Source organism: Sus scrofa, chromosome 6 (genome assembly GCF_054392235.1).
Source record: "Sus scrofa isolate SSC_HxYL_T2T_F1_AM1 chromosome 6, Sscrofa_HxYL_maternal_Yorkshire_Landrace_v2.0, whole genome shotgun sequence".
Lineage (NCBI taxonomy): Eukaryota > Metazoa > Chordata > Mammalia > Artiodactyla > Suidae > Sus > Sus scrofa.
The window spans coordinates 97510659-97529766 of record NC_139388.1 but is presented as its reverse complement, the minus strand read 5'-3'; the positions used below and the strand labels follow the sequence as shown (position 1 = coordinate 97529766).

Below are 19108 nucleotides of genomic sequence, written 5' to 3'. Positions count from 1 at the left end.
TCTGGGACAAGGTGCCCTGAGCTATGACTCTCCCTTTCCTCTGCCTTCTCTGTCTCCTGGTGAAGCTCTAGGAGTCACACCCCTTTCCCCACTGGTGTGGGAGAGGGCGGTGTAAGTGTGTGTGGGTGCGGATGTGGGATGAGAGGGTGCCTGTGAGTGTGAGTGTGTGTGTGAGCATGTGTGAGAGTGCATCCCTGAGGATGTGGCAGAGTGATGGCCCATGGATGCGGAGGCTTTGAGACACTGCATGCAAGGCTCGGACCCGAACCAAGGCTCTCTGCTGGCGGGTGTGCGGGTGTGTGCAGATGCCAGGGTGGGTCAATGCAGTGCTGTCTGTCTTCTTCACCCATCCATTAATTCAGTCTAGACTCTTATTGGGTGCCTGCTCTCTGTCGAAGTCATGCCAGGAGCAGTATGGGTGGAACCCCCTGCCCCACAAGTGGACAGTGGTGGGAGACACAGACTGGAATAGGTCTCAGCACCCAGAACAGTGCTCAGGACATGGGAGGTCCTGCATCAGCCCTCTTAGAGTGAATGAGTGAAAGACGGACAGTTTCATAAATATATCATTAACTGTGATCATCAACTTCAAGGAAAAGCCCAGAGCACCTCAAGGAACCCAATTTAAATGAGGGGGTCAAGGAGGGCCTCAGTTTTGAAGGTTTCTTACCATGAGCATCATGGGATGGAGCAGTATCGAGTCCTGGTCAAGAGCTCTGACTTGAGTCCCAGCCCTGCTGCTTATGAACTGTGTGACCTGAGCCAAAGCCTTGACCTCTCTGTGCCTCCATATGTATGAAATGAAAATGATCGTGGCTCCTACCTCCTGGGGGCGCAGAGAGGAGAAAAGCTATGGAAAATATTTAGATGAGTTCCCGTCATGACTCAGCAGAAACGAATCTGACTAACATCCATGAAGATGCAGGTTCGATCCCTGGCCTCCCTCAGTAGGTTAAGGATCCGGCATTGCCGTGAGCTGTGGTGTAGGTCACAGATGCGGCTCGGATCTGACATTGCTGTGGCTGTGGTGTAGGCCAGTGGCTACAGCTCCGATTCAACCCCTAGCGTGGGAACCTCCATATGCTGCAGGTGTGGCTCTAAAAAAAAAAAAAGAAAGAAAGAAAGAAAAAAAGAAAGCACTTGGGACAGTGCCTGCTACATGGGAAGCTCTCAGTGAGTGTCCCCTTAAATTTTTATTCCCCTCCATCCCCAGGTTCTGGAAGGGATGTGCATGCACGTATCTACCACATGTACATGGGGTGTGAGCAGAAGCGTACACGTGGGAGACTGTGTGTGACAGGGTAGGCCTGGGGATGTGGGTCCATGCATGCCAGTGTGTGTGTGTGCACGAACTCTCAGATGTGAGGGACAGGGTTGGGGAGGAGGCTGTTGGCGTGTGGGTGTTTGTGTGCGCACCGTGTCCAGAAAGGCAGCTGTTCCTAGAGCCCTGGGGACCCCTGGTGTGTATATGGGGTGGAATATGCCCACTGCTTGGGTGCGCACAGGTGCAGACGCCCGCCGGTGTGTGGTGTGAGCATGGACGGAACAGCAATGGTGCGACAGGGAGAGAGAGGGCTGGAGCTAGAGCCGAGGCAGCAGCAGCAGGTTGGCCCCCCGGCTGCCAGGGCTCACTCGAGACAGCCGGGTTTTAATTGTCCGTGGAGATGATGAGGCTCTGGGGAGTTGTCAGCGGTGCTCTGAGAGCTGCAGTCGGCTCCTTGCCCTACTTGTTAGCCAACATCCTTCAGCTTGCCTGCCTGGCAGCAGCTGCCCCTCCTTCCTCCTCCTCCCCCACTTCCAGCTCGGCTCCCTCCCTCCCCCTGCCTTGGAGCATCTGACCCCCTCTCCACCTCTTGTCCCTCTCCCCTCCCCTTCCTCACTGTCGATCTGCCCCCTGCTGCCTCTTCCACGGTCCCTGACCAGCGACTTGCCAGCACCCTCCCTCAAGCGGCTGGGCTCTCTCTCTCTCTGCCGGTCCCCTGGCCATTTCCTGGAGAGGAGTGGCCTCAGGCAGTGCTTCTCCTACTTGAACAATGGGATTGTTCTTCTGCAGATCAGATTCTGTGGGCCTAGGGTGGAGCCGGAGACTGTATTTCTAACAAGCCCCCAAGGTCTGGTCCAAGTTCCTCACTTTGAGTAGCAAGAACCTTCAAGGGCCAGCTGTGGACCAACGGGCCTTTCTCAAGGACTCTGTTCGCAACCCCCCATCCTCTCTGTTGGTGGGTCAAGCCAGGCCACCTCCTCAGGTAGCTGTAGGCACAGCAGCTGCACGTGAGACCCCAGCCCTGAGTGGCCACAGCCACAGCAAACAACAGTGCTTCTGGCCAGTCTGGGAACCCGATCACCTGTGTCCTCTCTGGGGAGCTGCCTCTTGCCAGCATCGCCCACCCTCTCCACCTGGCTCCAGTCCCAGTTTGGCTGGGCAAACAAGAAAGTCTGCAGGAAACATGCCTTCTGGGGCATCCTTGCCTGGGCTGGCTGAGGAGGGACAGCAGGAGTGGGATTCAGGAGCTGGGGATGTTGCGGTGGGGGAGGGGGCTTGGGAGCAGCTCAAGGACCTTGGCAAAGACTCCTTCTCATCCCCAGTACCTCCCTCAGGAGACACCAGGTGAAGTCGCACCTGCCACTTCACGTTCCTTTGCCAGGACAGCCCAGAGAGACACAGACACCTGCTCCTTTGTTGCTAGGCTGGTGTCATTTGCTACTTGATGTTACAGCCTCATTTCTTGTCTGATTCCCTCCATGAGACTCTAGGCTTCTTTTTTCAATATCATATTCCCAGTACATTGTAGGTACTCAAATATATACTGCATGGATGCCATAGGCAGCACTCCTAGAAAGAATAAACAAGAGGAATAAAGACACCAACCACCTCTCCCCAGCAACCCCGTCCCTCCTGGAGGCATGACCAGGCTGGCTTTGGGGAGATAAAATGCAGCAGATGACAAAAAGAGACTGATCATGCAGGACTGGCTGTACTTCCTAGTCTGGTCACTTACAAGCTGTGCGAGTCTCCTAGACCTAGTTTTCTGGACTCTGAAAGGGAAACAATGACCCCCACCTCACCTTGGTGATGAGGCGTCTGAGAGCATCATCTAAAGGGAACTCTAGAGATGGTTCCCTTTACCTTCCCTTTTGTCACCTCTGATCCTGGCTGGCTGCCTCCCTAGTCACCCAGCAACCAACTAAGAGGGTGTGGTGATGCCTGACTCCCTCCCCCACCCTGAGACCCAGCGGAGCCCCATGGTGAGTGAGTGTCTTCCTCCAGCCACTTGCTTCCATAGAGAAGCCCTAGATTGGCCTGAGTTGGCCAAGGCAGGTCAGGATAGCGAAGCAGGCATTCATTCTTGAACAAGACTGCCCGGGTTTAAATCCCACCACCACTTAGCAAGGGACACCTAAAGCCTCCCTGCGCCCCAGTTTATTCATCTAGTTAATGTGTTGGAAGAATGAAGTAAAATCATCCATGTCAGATACTCATCATGGTGCCTGGTGTATGATCAGCCCTCAATAGATTGCAGCCGTGATCATTATTTTCTTTGGCTATAGCTTGCTGTTCTTATGGTCAAGCCAATGGGACAGAAATAGAAGGATGGATGGATGTGGGAGCTTTAGTTTCCCCACCTATAAATAAAAGAGCAAGACAATCTTTCATATCATTTCCTGCTGCTGTGGACCCTAAACTTAGTGATGGTAGCCATTGCTGTGTTCTATACTTTCTTCCCCAGGGTCGGGGGTGGGAGAGAGAAGAGGCGCCCCGCTGAGGGAAGCCAGACCTTCCTGGGACTGGGGTGGGCAGGGCTGACTCCAGGTGGGCGGAGCTGACCCAGGTGGGCGGGGCCAGGTGCCTGTTATTAACACAAGCTGTGTGGGAGGGGCTTCTCCTGGAGGATGTCTCGGCAACTCCAGCGTCCGTCTGAACCACAGAAACCGATTCCAGTAGGGTGGGAGGGGTGGCAAATGGCACCTCCTGGGGGAGGAGGGCCCCAGGCAGAGGGAGCAGCAGGGACAAAGACCCTGTGTGAAAAGAAGCCTAGCACATTTATGCCACGAGGAGAGGTGCTAGTACCCCAGTGAAACCAGCTAGCAGGGGAGGGGAGTGTGGTGGGAGGTGGGCTGGAGAGCTGGGCAGAGGCCAGACCGCACGGAGCTCTGTAGGCCTCTGGAGAATTTGTGGTTTATCTTAAGAGCAATGGGAAGTGTCCAAGTCTTCCCAGGGAAGCCTTGGCTGTGGCCTCCCCAGATTCAAATTCTAAAAATATCCTTCTGGCCACTGCGGGAGAACAGGTTGTGGGTCCATGATTTGGTCCTGCTGGTTCCGCTACAGTGAAGTCGGACTCTTTCAAAGGGAGCTTTACTAGGAAACTGAGAAGGACACGCAGAGACCCAGACACGCTGGAACGTGTGAGTTTGTGGAGTGTTGTGGTTGCTTTGTCGAACTGCAAGGGATAAAAGCCCACTCAGGAGGACTTACTGGCAAGAAGCACGTGGGTTAGAGTTGGAACTGGAACGCCTTCGGGATCCAGGGGGCCCTGGACGGCGGCCTCTCTCTATCTCAGTCCCTCTCCTACTTCCTCCCTCCCTCATCCTCCCCATCTCAGTGGTGGTTTTAGGACTATGAAGTGTGAGTGTCCCCTCTTCTCTTCCCTCCACCCCCACCCTCTGCACCACATGGCTTCTGTGCCCCAGCACCTGGGCTCCCTGTGGCCCCTCGTGCCCTCTCAGGTCAGACACAAACCTCATCCTCTTTCAGCTGCAGCTCCTGCCACTGACCAGCAGACCTTTTCTCTTTCTTGTTCAGATTCCCAAGAGAGGAAATCTGATTGGATTTTTTTTTTTTGGGGGGTCTTTTTAGGGCCTCAACCCGTAGTATATGGAAGTTCCCAGGCTAGGGGTTGAATCAGAGCTGCAGCTGCCAGCCTACACCACAGCCACAGCAACGCCAGATCTGAGCCACGTCTGTGACCTACACCACAGCTCACAGCAACCTCAGATCCCTAACCTACTGAACGAGGCCAGGGATCAAACACACGTCCTCATGGATACTAGTTGGGTTCGTTACCTCTGAGCCACAATAGGAACTCCTGGATCAACCCTTCTTTATGAGCTAGGTCACAGATCCTTCATCTTTGGGTCAAGTGCCTGCTCTTTTGTCCCATCAGCCATGTCCAAGGAGGATGTGATCCAAAGCATGGCCTCCAAGGCAGTGATGGAGAGGGTCCAGACCTAAAGCAGGTCTGTGCCAGGCCTTCCAGATCTGACTGTTCAATCAGTTGGGCTGGGAGACCAAACCCTGGCCTTTGAACTCTGGGTGGACCAGAACTGGACATGGATCTCCAGCCGCAGGTTAAGACCTAACTCTGACCTGTTGATTAGTGAGCCCATGACATCAGTTCCAGCAAGGGAGTGTGAATGGTTCCTCGCGGGCCAGTCCAACCATCAGAGCACATGTTGTGGTCAAAGCTGTTAGATCTGGAGCCCTCTTCTGACCCAGTGCCTGGCCACTTAGACTGGGGCTGGATACCATGTTTAGAGGGTCAATTCAGTTTATAGAGGTCAACATAACCAGGAGCAACCATCTGTTGCTGACCCACCCAGCTGTACTGCTCCAGCACCATGAAGTGATGTCCAAGCATGGCCAGTGTCAGCTTCGCCCGTGTATGTCCTCTTCAGATGTGCACAGTTCCAATCTCCACTAGTAAGTTGATGGCAGATGGCTCTAAGCTTTCATTCCTCCCTCTATCCATGATCTATGTGTTATGACTAGGGCATCTCCCATCAAGAGGTGAAGTCTATTTCAGCCAATAGAATTTGCAGAAGAGACATTGCATCAATTCTAAGCCTGACTTCAAGACTCCTTGCCTACTTTTTATTCTCTCTGAGTCTTGCTACTGCTCTATGAACAAGCCTGGCATGCCTTTTGGGTGATGAGAGATGGGTGGCCTGTTGCCCCAGTTGGTAGTCAACTGCTAGTCATTAAATGAGGTCATTCTAGACCAGCTAACCCCTACAGACCACAGACACACTAGTGAGCCCTGCCTGGGTCTGCCTCACCTGGTGCACATTGGAAGAGCCATTTGATTGATCTGTAGACTCCTGAGCAGTAGCAAATGCTTATCACTGTAAGCCACTGAGTTCTGTGGTGGTTTGTTATGCAGCAGTAGCTAACTGCTACACCTCCCTCCTGGGAGACTTCCAAGGATGGGTTAATATATGCTTTCTAGCTTAGTCCCTGAGCGTGGGGGTGGGGAGGTCCACTCCTCGAAGGCAGGACTCATAATATGGTCAGTCTCAAGTTGCAGTGATGACTCCGTACATTGATAGATGCCCCATAATCTGGGTGCGGTGCAGTGTGTGCCAGGCAGCTGCACTTCCTGCCACTTACAGAGAATTTGCTGTAATGCATTGTGATGCATTAGCATAATAATTGCTAAGCATTCGCAAATGAATAGCTCACTGACTGATGGATTTTGTACGGAATCTGTGAAGGTTACATCGAGGGTGAAAACATTTCACTGTGTCAATGAACATACTTAATTTTTCTGGAAGTGCTATTTAAATTGCGTCGTGCTATGACATTAGCATAACAAAGACATAATGCATTCGTTTATGCTGTAGTAGGGAACACTGCCTTAATCAGCGGACGCCATGCGGGGGGAGGCAGGGTGAGATCTGTAGAGAGTGGCCTGGGAGCTTGGAAGAGCAGCCCCATTGGGTCCCTCTGACGGAGCAGGGGAGGTCCCAGCCCTGCAGGCCCCACCCCTGACCCAGCTCCAGGGTTGCTGGGGGCTCTGGCCGTGGGTCGAATCTTTATTGGCTTGTTTTCCTTTCGCTGATTTTCTCTTCTCACTGCACTGGCCAACGAATCCTGCTCATGGGTGGGTGGATCTTGGCTGTCAGAAGAGAAATCCTCAGGAGAATTAGGACGCATTCAAATCTGGCAGGATTCACCTGCCCCCTTCAGCGGGGCAGGACGGCCCCCCCAGAATCAGCCAGCTGGTCCCAGGAAGCTGTGCCTCGGACCCTTGATCTCTCCAGCCCCCTCCCCAAAAGGGCCGTCGGAGCTGTCACAGAAAGCCTCAGGAGGAGGCTGGAGGATGGCTCTATTACCTTCATTTTCTACATGTTCTGCATATCTGGCTCTTCAAAGGGGAAGTGTTTGGAGCAGAGAGAGCCTGCTAATAGTCCATATGGCCTGCCAGGTACTGAGCTGTCTTTTATACCCACCAAATCCAAGCTTCTCAGCCAGCTGAGCACAGATCCTGGGCGTCATGGTCCAGCCCTGGGGGAAGCAGGGTGAAACAGATTTTTTTTTTTTGTGCAGAACTTTACTGAACCTTTAATATAATATTGCATCTTATGTGTTTCCAAGGAGGAGATATAAAGGTATCAAAGCTTTAAAACAGTGGAACCTGGTTTGGGAGAGGCAGGTATGACTGTACAAGGACTCTGTAAGGGAAAGATTATTAACCCTATTTCCAAGCTAAGGAGGGAGTTCCCATGATGGCTTGATGGAAAGGAACCCGACTAGTATCCATGAGGACGTGGGTTCAATCCCTGACCTCGATCAGTGGGTTAAGGATCTGGTGTTGCCGTGAGCTGTGGTGTAGGTCACAGACACGGCTCAGATCCCGAGTTGCTGTGGCTGTGGTGTAGGCTGGCAGCTGCAGCTCTGATTCGACCCCTAGCCTGGGGACCTCCATAAGCCGTGGGTGCAGCCCTAAAAAAAAAAAAAGCTTCCAGGAAATGGAAGCTTCCCAAGGAAGGTATTTGCACAGGGCTGGCAAATGGCCAGGGTGAGGGGGAATTTTTATCCTCATCTCCCTGATTCCTGGCCTCTGGAGGGGAAAGGAGGAGATTGTCAGCCTGCTTTTGGAGGGAGAGACGAACCTGAGGAAGACCCACAACTGCTGCTCGTCACACCCAGACCTTCAAAACCCCGACTGTCTGAGGGAGCCTGTTCTTGAGAGGCTCAGCGGAGGTCAGGACTTAGGGCGGAGGGACCCTCCTCTGTCCTGGGCGCAGAGACCCTTCTGGCAGAAAGTATGCAGCTCAGAGGTGTGAGTCTGTGGGGAGGGGGTCAGCCAGCCATCCCCGAGCCCGGGATGTAGCTCACAGAGGAGTCCCCGGAGTGTCCTGGCTTTGGGACTGGGCTGGCATGAAGTCGAAGGAGTGAAAGGCTGTTGGGACTCAGACCCAGGTGGTGACTCCGAACCCTGGGAAGGAGTGAGGAACTGGGAGATCCAGGAACCGTGGGGAGCGTGTGGGATCAGCAGCCATCATCCCCTCGACCAACAGGGGACCCTTGAGATACAGCTGATGTCACACTCCCTGAATCCCAGTCCTCAGTCCAGCTGGTTGGGAGGTCTGGATAGTGGCTGTACTTCCTGGGCGGGCCCCTCCACTCACATCAGCCCAGGCCCAAGGCCTGTGGGGACGGGGAACCGTTTGAGTGGGACTCCACCTAACTGGCTTTTCCTCCAGAGCCAGGAGCTTCTTACTCCTTGAGGGAGCGCACGTCCTTTGAGAATCTGATCAAAGTTACGGACCTTTCCCCAGAAAAATGCACATTCGTATCATAAATTGTGTGCAATATGAATGGTCAGAGATGCCCTGAAGATCATCCCCAGGTAGGGCCTCCTGTCTTGGGGAGAAAGTAGCTGAGACTTGAGACCCTGGCAAAAGGAAACAGTAGTGAGCCCTCCCACTGACTTTTGAGGACTCATCTCCTTGTGCCAGGTGGCATTCAAGGGCTCACATCACCTTCCATCTTCCTCTCTAACCAGCCCTGCATGCATGCCTGCCCACACCCCACATGCCCATGCCCTGTTCCAGCCCAGCCCGGCAGCTCACTGTCGCTGGAACATACCACGGGTCTCTCTACCTTGGGTTCCCGCTCGGGATGCTCTTGTGTCCCTGTGGCCAGAGCAAACCTTATTCATTCCAGGAGTCCTTCTTGATAACTTCTGAGTCAATCCCTTTCAACTGAGCACGTATTTATTGAGCACTTTCCATCCCCCATGTGCTGGGATGTGAAAGAAACAGGTGAGATGGGTCACTGCTCTCATGTGACCTACAGGCCAGTGGGGAACTAGACAAGAAAGTAAGCATTTATTGGTGTGATGAGTATTATGAAAAGGCACACAGGCTCTGGGAGCAGTGGGGATTTCATTTCATCTAGGGAAAGTTTTCCCAGACTTTGATCATTTAATTTTTTTTTTTTATTTTGTCTTTTGTCTTTTTAGGGCATATGGAAGTTCCTAGGCTAGGGGTTGAATTGGACTGTAGCTGCTGGTCTAAACCACAGCCATAGCAACATGGGATCCAAGCTGCATCTGCGACCTACACCACAGCTCACAGCAATGGCAGATCCTTAACCCACTGAGCAAGACCAGGGATAGAACCTGCATCCTCATGGATACTAGTCGGGTTCATTAACCACTGGACCACGATAGAAACTTCCGATCATTTAAATTCCATATCAGCATACCTTCTCTACTATTATTTCTTTCCCTTTTTTCTTTAAATAAACTTTATATAGGCTCACTGATCTTCTGAGTCTTGTCCTTAGCAATATTATCTGTGAGACCTTGGATACTAATGTGCTATTTGTATATTTTTTTAAAGTTTGAAGTTTTATTTATTGTGGCAAAATGTACATAACATAAACTTGACCATTTTAATTGACCATTTTTAAATGTATGATTCGGGGGCATTAAGTACATTCACAGTGTTGTGCAAGCATCACTGCTGTCCATTCCCAGAACTTTTTCATCATCCCAAACAGACTGTACCCACCGAACAATACATCTCTGTTTTCCCCTCCCCCCAGCCCCCGGTAGCTTCTCTTTTACTTTGTGTGTCTATTCTAGAGAGCTTATATAGGTAGACTCATACAGTATGTTCTTTTATGTCTAGTTTATTTCACTTAGCATGATGTCCTCAAAGTTCATCCATTTTGTAGCACAGGCTGACTTTCCTTCCTTTTTAAAGGCTGAGTAATATTCCACGGAGTGTATAAAACTATATTGTTCATCCAGTCTTCACTGATGGGCATTTTGGTCAATTCCACCTTTGAGCTGTTATATGTGCTATTTATATTTTAATCTATGTTAAAACATGTACTGAACTATTAAGGTAAAAAGATAGTTTTTTTGTGAACGCTTGTCCTGGGAGCAGAGCCTAAGATAAGGACTTGAGTGCAAGTGGTTTATCTTGGAAGTACTTCTAGGAAACAGAAAGTGAAGGAATGAGGAAAGCAAATCAGAGAGGTATAGAAGCCAGTGAACTAGTGAGCTGGTTATTGCTGTGGGCAGTTGGGGCTCCATGCTACTGACCTTTCTGCAGAACCAACTAGAACACACGTCAGATTCTCCCACTGGAGGATAGGGACACTGGGCACCTATCTGTCACTCCTAGCACTGCCACTTTATCTTCCTGCACACTTGCTAGTTGCCCTTGAGGATCTCAGCAAAGTTCAAGAAAACAAGGAGACTCCATGGCCTATGCTTGAAGTGGGGCATGGGTGGGAACTGTCCACCAGGGGTGTGCTGAAATCGGGTGAGCCGAAATGATATGGCATGCTGCATCATAAACATCTGTTACATCATCTAAAGACATTTCTTAGGAGTTCCCACTGTGGATTAGTGGGTTGAGAACCTGACCTAGTCTCTCTGAGGATGCAGGTTCAATCCTTGGCCTCGTTCAGTGGGTTAAGGATCCGGTGTTGCTGCACGCTGCGGCGTAGGTCACAGATGTGGCTTGGATCTGGCATGGCTGTGGCTGTGGTGTAGGCCGGCAGCTGCAGCTCCCATTCGACCCCTCGCCTGGGAACCTCCACATGCCACAGGTGTGGCCTTAAAAGAAATACATATATACATACACACATGCATTTCTTATACCTCATTGGGAGGGTTGGCCCAGAAAAAAGTGGTATTTAAGTTGTCACCTGAAGAAAGACTAGGAGAGAGTCAGGCAGAGTCTGGGAAGGGTGTTCTTGGTGAAAGGAGCAGCTCCGGCAAAGGCTGGGAGTACAGACAAAGCCAAGCATGTCTCTAGAAGGCCAGTGCTGCTGAATCTTGGAGGAGGAGCAGAAAGATGGCTCTGGGGAAGAGGGCAGGTGCAGGTTATGGAAGGCCCCGAGTGCCTCCGTGATTTCTGTATGCTGTCTTAAGAGCCATAGAAGCCTAGGACGGATTTAAATAAGGTTGCAGCATGTGTGATGTGATCACCTGGTGCCTGGCCTGTCCTCTGTTCTCCTGAGGTAGAGACTAGACGGTCATGGGTCCCTCATAATACCTGACTGTCTTTCCAGGGAACTACAGTGGGAGACTCTCAGGGTTTGGCACTTCCAGGATCCGTTTGGCACCTGGTACCTGATCCGAGCGGATGGTGATGATGGTGGAGACTCTGGGCCTCAGACCACCGGGGCAGCCAGACCCCCACGTGTCTGGCCAGTTCCCTCAGTGTTAGAAAATCCTCTTGTGGACACCCGTGTACAACCCCACCCTTTGGCCTCCCGTGTAGCAGAAAGGAAAGAATCCCATGGAACCGGGTCCCAGCTGGCTGAAGAACCTTGGGCTGGTCATTCTTCTTCTCTGGGCCTTAGTTTCCCAGTCTGTTAAACAAGAGTAGTATGTCTGTCTGGCATGGTTTGGGGGCAGATTCCCCGAGAAAACTATACGAAGGGTGCAGCAAATAGACACATAAGCGCTCCAGTGCTTGAGACATGGGGGTTTCTTTTCCCCGTACCCCACATTCATCTTGGCTCCCTGAACATAAGCTGGCCCAGCCTCTCTGAAGGAAAGACCCTAAAAACAGTGGCAGAAGGAATGTCTGAAGATGGTGGGAGCCCTTGTTACGCTAGGGCCCACCTCTGTATCTCAAGAGTTTGCTTCAACCCCTTTCATCCTCTCTCTGGTATAAGAGAGGGGAGAGATCACTGTATGTCTCTCGGCCTCATCCAGGAACTGGCTGGGGTCACATGGGCCTGGACCTTTGCTCCCAAGCTACGGAAGCTGGGAAGAGCTGGGCCCTTCCAACAGGATCTGTCTGCTTCCGGTCTGGGCTGGCTCTTTGGACCTAGACAGAGTGGAGTCCTTGGAGGCCACCAAGGCAGCTCCAGCCCCCAGGGAGGTTCTGACAAACAATTCCCAGGGCTCCCGGGCCCAGGGGATTCCCCTTCGGAAAGAATGGCCTCGTTGAGATGCCAAGCACGTGGCAGAGCCCATGCCCAAGATGGATCAGGAGCCTCCACGAGTGGCCCGGCTGGGATGATTACAGCCGCTAAGGAAATTGCCAGCGCCTCCTCGGGCCCCATCCCGCCTGGCTCTGTGATTCATTTCCGTTCAGAGAAGTTTAATAATTAGCAAAGGGGATTTCGAACAACAGATGGTGCCTGGCCCTGGGGAGTGGTTCTGCTGCAGACGTACTCTGCGGAGAGTAAGCTGGAGTTGTTCTCTCGCTCCCTCCAAACGGGTGGCTCCAGGGCTCTGTGTCCATTTGCATAATGTGGCTGCAAGAAGAGCAGGAGGGAAGGAGGATGACAGCTGAGGACACGTGAGTGTGGGTGGCTCTTCTGGATAAGGGATGCCAGGAAGTGGTGTCCTTTGCTCTGTTATTCATCTGGGGGTCTTCAGAGAGAGAAGGTCAGAGCAGGAGCCATGAGGGACCACCAAAGAGCCTGCCTGGGTTGGAGTACAGATGGGCGAGGAGCCTCCAGGAACCTCTAAGAGGCTTCTGATGTCCAAGCATAAACCTTCCCCTGCAGATCCCCTCTGAAAGTGGAGCAATTTGCTCATCTCCCACCCCCCTTGTGGCACAGAGGGAGCATACTGCCCTTGGTCTCTCTTGATTTTAGAAGCCCAACTCGAAGTAGCCTAAGTAAAAGGGGAAGTGGCAGGCCCCCCGAATTGGACAATTGAAGGGGAGTCTGGCTTCAGACATAGCTTAGTCAAGGGGATCAGGCCCCAGTCCATCCTTTGACTTTGTTTCCATAGGGCCTAGATGTGACCTCATTTTCTTCCATAGGCTTTCTTCCATTGCTGTGAGAAAGGTGTTTCCCCTGCTAGCTCTCGCCTAAATCCTCCAGATGGGCCTGGACTTGGTCATGTGCCCATCCTAGAGTTGATCTCTGTGGCAATGAGATAGACAGCTGGCTGGCCAGCTTGAACACTTGCCCATTCCTATGGCTCGGAGAGAGGGCACCATGATTGGCAGCTCCACTAGAACCTTGAGGAGTAGAGGGTTCTCAAAGGAAGGGCTGCAGAAGAGCCAGACCAAGCAATTTCCTGGAGGTCCAGAAAGTAGTGGCCAGCCCTAGTCCCACAGCAGCAGAGCTGAGGTTAGACAAATTATGCGTCGCTCGGCTAGGGGCTTCCCAGTAAGGCCTTGCAATGATTATATCATCACCTAGAGAGTTTCTACTGGGCCTTGCCCAGTGATCCAGGATGCTCTTGGAGCAAAACGCAGGGTCTTTCTTCTTGTGGTAGTTGCAGGCTCCTTGGAAAACAGATATGAAAAATCAATTGCAAAACCAAGAGGAATGTGAGAGACAGACATTCCGGGGCAGTTTGAGGAATTAAGGCATGATTCATTTCCCACTGAGCACAGCAGGTCCATTACCAGGAATTAAGAGGAACAAATGATCACTGTGTGATGGAGGAGGCTGGGGGAAGAAGAGGTCATAGAGGGAAAGTCTTATGAGTCAAAATTTCAAGGATGAGCTGGATTTTGATAGGTTGTTCCAGGCAGAGCAAATGGCATGGTGGTAGGGTCTATCCAACCCTTAATTCACCCAGTCACCCATTTATTCATTTGACAAGATATTCGTTGAGTACAATGTATATGCCAGGAATTGAGCTTACAGTGGTGATCAAAACAGTGTAGCATGTAAGTTGAATGGGGACCAAAATGCCCCAGCTAGACTGGTGACTCTGGTGGAAGGAAAGGCTGGAAATATAGTTTGGGTCAGAGAAGGGGACTTCAAATACAGGACTCAGGTGTTTTAGGGGTTTCCTGAGGGCAGCCAGGCTGGAAATGGTGAGGCGACACCACTCACCACCCACGGATGCCATGGGAATAGCTTGTTAGGTGAGATTAGTGGTTTCGGGAGCAGGGAGACCCTCCACTGCTCTAACCATGAGTGATCTTATCCCAAGTCACAGAAACTGTGCAGCTGGTTGATAGGACTTTCTCAATCACTTCCACCCTGATGGATTTTTGTTAAACCTTTGGTGCCTGCTAACACCGGTACCCGGGAGGCAGTAGCAGATGACATGACTAGTGACTGTTCAGTTTTCAGATATCCCACCTGACACTAAGCATCCTTGCCAGCTTGTTGACCTTACCTTTCACACTGCCATTTGTGAGAAGACTTGTGCTATGTCTTCTCCCTGCCGGCATGAGATTTCTTAACAGTTCTTCATATTGTTTTGACACAATCGTAATTTCTGTTGGCTGCATTGTTCTTAACTTACACAATAGAGTTCTATTCATCCACATTTTCATGGCCTTCCACGGAGAGTGCTGTGATTTCTGGGTACGCTGTGCTCCACATGACTTTGAGAAGACTTGTGTTGCAGCCTGAAGCCAAGACCCATGACTTCATTGAACTCTGTGGGCTCCATGTATACCCTTGATGAATTCCTGCTTACCCTTCTAGTGCCTATGGCAATGTGCCCTTAGCTTTGCAGCCCTTTCTGATGCCCTTAGAAAATAATGAATCTTTCTCTATCCTGGGGAAATTCCCTGGAACACCTTGCATTGTTAGAGGTTTCATTTCTGCATCTTCAAGGCCCAGCCGCAGGTTCGGCACATGGTTGATGCCAACACATGTTGAATGAATGAATAAATCTATTAGTGATTGTGTAATGAGGAGGCTTATTTTCAAGATCACAATTCTGTAAACTCTTTTCCTAAAAGAGCCCTGATAACACAAAACCCAATTCTGTTCCCAGGTGGGAGGCTCAAAAACAAGTTCTATGCTTTTTTTTTTGTCTTTTCTAGGGCCACTCCGTGGCACATGGAGGTTCCCAGGCGAGGGGTCTAATTGGAGCTGCAGCTACCGGCCTACGCCAGAGCCACAGCAACGCGGGATCTGAGCCCGCATCTGTGACCTACACTATAGCTCATGGCAATGCCGGATTCCTTAACCTACTGAGCAAGGCCAGGGATCGAACCCGCAACCTCATGGTTCCTAGTCAGATTCGTTAACCACTGTGCCACAACGGGAACTCCCGTGTTCTACTCTCTTTGTTAAGCCCTGCCACTGGTCTCACAGGAGCATACAGAGTGAGGCTAACCAGACATAGCTCCCTGTATTGGTGGCTAGGGGAAGAGGTGACCTCCCTAAGTTCTTTGAGCCTATTCCTCCCCCCTTTCTCTCTGGCCGTCTTGAAGGTTTTCTGCCTTTAGCAGCACCTGCTCAGTCCCCAAGGAAGCTCTTGGCAAGGGAACCTCCTGGGCCGATTGAGGAGACGGGCTGGAGGATGTTTGCTTGGCTTTCTGGAAAGGTTGCTTTGTCTTGGAAGCCCAAGTAATTTTGGGGAAGAGAGGGCAGGGTTTGCAGTCAGTGCCATTAATCTGGTCTCCTCTTGGGAAACAGAGGGAGTCAAGAGCGGGAGCTGGCCCCGCAGTGGGCACTCTGATGAGCCCACTTAATTAGTGTGCTTTCCTTGGGAGAGGGTAGGAAAGGCTTCTCTGCCTTGGTTTTGTCTCCAAGATGAGTCATCTGTTGGCAAAGGGTTGCCTGTCAAAGCACAGTGGAGAGTGTGTCCTGGGTTGGGGGTCAGGGCTATCCAGACAGGGGCGTCTGTTCCCAAGACACTTGTAGGTGGGAATTCGGGGCCATGAGGCTATGGAGTTACTGGCCTGAACGTCTTGGCAAGGGCCCCAGCAGGGCCAGACCAGCCCTGGGTGGAGCTGTGTCCAGGAGACTGGGAGGTGGGGGTTCCAGGCTGAGAGGAGGATGCAGCCACTGCAACTATGTCCCACTGTTTGTGGACGCATGGGGTGTCTGTGTGTCTATAAGAGAGAGTGGATCTCTAAGTCAGAGGCCTTTGAAAAGGCAGGGAAAATATCATCTGAGCTGCCCAAAGCTTGACTAGAAACAGGTAAACATGTTCCTTGCTCTCGGGAGTATCAACACGGGGGGTGAGGGGAAGTTACCCAATCAACCCCCTTAACAAAGAGTTTCTGACTTGCCTGCAGTAACGCGTGTCAATCTCAAGGGCAACGGTGGTAGTGATGGAGGGGGGCAGCAAAAAAGAAAGAGACAGGGAGAAAAATCTTGCTAGAGACAGAGCATGACTAGAGGGAAACACAATGAAGACATGTAGATAGAGCAGTGGAGAGAGAAAGACACACCAGCAGGTAAAATGTTGGGAAGTGAATAATAGCGTTCTCATGGTCCATGGTGGAAGCTCCTACCTACAAGACACAGAGACGGATGGGGGTGGAGTAGGGCAGTAGGGGGGTCTTCTCCCATCCCTGAATGCCTGTACCCTGTTCTCAGTGGGACAGAGAGCTTGGAGCTGAGCCTGGGCCTCCATTTCCAGGTGCCTGGGAGCCAGGTCTTTCAGCACAGGCTCACTTGACAAGTATGTGTCATTCAGATCCGCGTAATAACTATCATTTACGGAGTGGTTCCTATGGATCATAGAGCCATTATCTCAATTAACTCTCACGACAAGGATATCTTTTTGCTCTTATTTAGCCCCATTTTACAGATGAGGAAACTGGGCCTTCAAGAGTTGAAATAACTTCCCGAGAAGTGGCAAAGTTGGGCTCCAGCCCAGACTCATCTGGCCCCAACTCGCATCTTTCTTACCCTTGTGTCTTTTGCGTCTCATCATATACGTTCTATAAGCCCTACCTAAGGACTGTTCCTTTGCCGCCACCACTCTGTGTGTGTCCAGCTGGCTTTCCTTCTTGGTTTTTCCTCCTGCTTCCTCTTTACCTCCCGTCCTGTCCCTTCCTACCTTCTCAGGCCATAGGCTGTGGCTCTGTGTACTGGTGTTGGCTTGTCTCAGCTAGCCACAGGCAATGCAGGAGTTTCTGCTCACTTGCTTCCAATGTCAGGCCTCTCAAGGGCCCTGAGCTGTATCTGTGGAGTGACCACTTCCAGGTGGGGCAGTCTGGGCATGGAGGTGGGACAGTCAGCCAGGACAGGCCAGATGAAAACAGCAGTCAGAAGCACCTCCCAGGGCTCTGGGGTGCCCAGGAGAAGAGACCCAGGCCTGAGCATGTAGTCCCCTGGTTCCCCAGCTCTGAGTGGAGAAGACCAGGGTCTGGGGAAGAGAATGGAGGACCAGAAAAAGTCTTCTATGCATTGACCTGGCTATAAATTGGGGGTTCCATCAGGTTTGATGGTTTGCTCTAATAGTTCACGGAACTCAAAAAAAAAAAAAGCATGACTTATATTTACCAGTTTCTTATACATGAAAGGATATAAAGGATATAGATGAACAGCCAGAGGTTCATAGGGCAAGAGCATCTGTCCGTGCGGAGCTGGGATGCACCACCCTCCCAGCGCATGGATGCGTTCACCAACCTGTAAGCTCTCTGCACCTCACGCTCTAGGGATTTTTATGGAGGCTTCATTTCATTGACATGATCAGTTATTATTCTGCCTCTAGGACCCTTCCCCTCCCTGAAGGATAGAGGTTGAGGCTGCAGGCTCCAAGCTTCTGATCACGATTTGGTCTTTCTGGGGACTAGTCCCCAGCCAGGAGGCCACCCAGAGTCACCTCATTAGAACAAAAGGCATTCCTAGCACCCTGGAAATTCCAAAGGGTTTAGGAGCTCTGTGTGACATGCTCCTAATCACCTCCATCCCTGAGGAGATTACAAGGATTTTAGGAACTCTCTATCAGGAATGGGGTCAAAGAGCAGAAAATTAGCAGGAGTGGGGGGGCAGAGACCAAATAATATACCTTATGAAGTCACAGGTGACCCCCCGGACAAAAGATAGGGTGCCTCCAATGCACAGCTGGCTGGATATGCACCCTTGGCTGGTGCCTCTCACTGGCCAACATCCCTTCCCGCCCGCAACTCTTGGGATCATGGACCATATTTCTCTTCCAGAGCAAAACTTGTATTTCTGGTGGGGCTGAGAAGTGCCTTCTCAGCACGATGCTTCCCTGGCTAATATAGCGGTGTGAAGCCTCATCTCTGGAAGGGCAGATTAATCATTTCCGGCCCGAGTCACCATCCAGGCCAGATTTATGGTGGCGGGAGCATGGGAGCCCCCAACTTTATGGTCTTGTAAATTACAGAGCTGCTTGTGCAAGAGGCAGACTGGGCTGTAAATCATGCGTAAGTGCTTGTAAATTGGGAAACAAATAGTATTTTTGCTTAAATTACCCTCTTTGCCATGTTCCTCAGGGAACTGAGGTTCCACAGAGGCCCTTTCACCTCCCTGGGACCCACATCCCCACTGGGACTCAATATAAACCAGAGTCTTTCAAAGCCACATCCCAGCTGGTCCGGAGGCCTTTGGGTCAAATGGAGAAGAATTGACTGCGGTTGTCATAAATTCCTCTTTCAGGCAGGCTTAATCCACATTCTCCTGGGTCCTCCCCTCCACTTCATTTCAAATTAACCCCAAGGGTCCCATATGGCCCCTGGCTACGGCCAGTCCTCTCCACGGCTCTGAGAAGACAAGCCCACGTGAGCTGCTGAGAATCCAATTTCATTGCTGCTTTTCCCCCACGCAAAGGCAGTGACTCACTCCCTGCTGGTAAGAGTGGCCTCTGCATTGAGATGCTATTTGCTGGCTTTTTCCTCATCTTTTCCCATTTCAATGAAATTACATTTATAATCTCTTTGCCTGCCTTGGTCAACTTTGAAGAGTCATTAAATTTGCTGATAGACAGCCTGGGAAACTTTAATTGAATCACGAATCACAGGCTTCTGGAAGGTTCAGCCTTCAGGGGACCTTGGGGACCATGTAATTCAGCTCCTTCCTTTGACAGATGCGGAAATAGAAGTCTGGGATGGTTAAGTGACTTGCCCAAGGTCACAAACTCTGAGTGAGGGCAGCTCTGGGATGAGAACTGAGCCTCCCTTCTCAGGCCCTGCACGCCTTGCACACCACACCGCCGGGCCC

General features: G+C 51.4%; 1 protein-coding gene and 1 long non-coding RNA gene across 10 annotated transcripts in view; one reads left to right on the top strand and one right to left on the bottom strand.

The window, feature by feature from the left end:
• The window catches only part of GRIK3 (glutamate ionotropic receptor kainate type subunit 3), a 247961-nt gene that overhangs the window by 58825 nt on the left and 170028 nt on the right, over positions 1–19108 (top strand). The window lies entirely within an intron of this gene.
• Positions 7285–17408, bottom strand: LOC146402679 (uncharacterized). The gene is made up of 3 exons (XR_014807485.1): positions 15117–17408; positions 9423–10729; positions 7285–7507 (listed from the first exon to the last, which is right to left on the bottom strand). It is a non-coding gene; the product is annotated as an uncharacterized LOC146402679 (long non-coding RNA).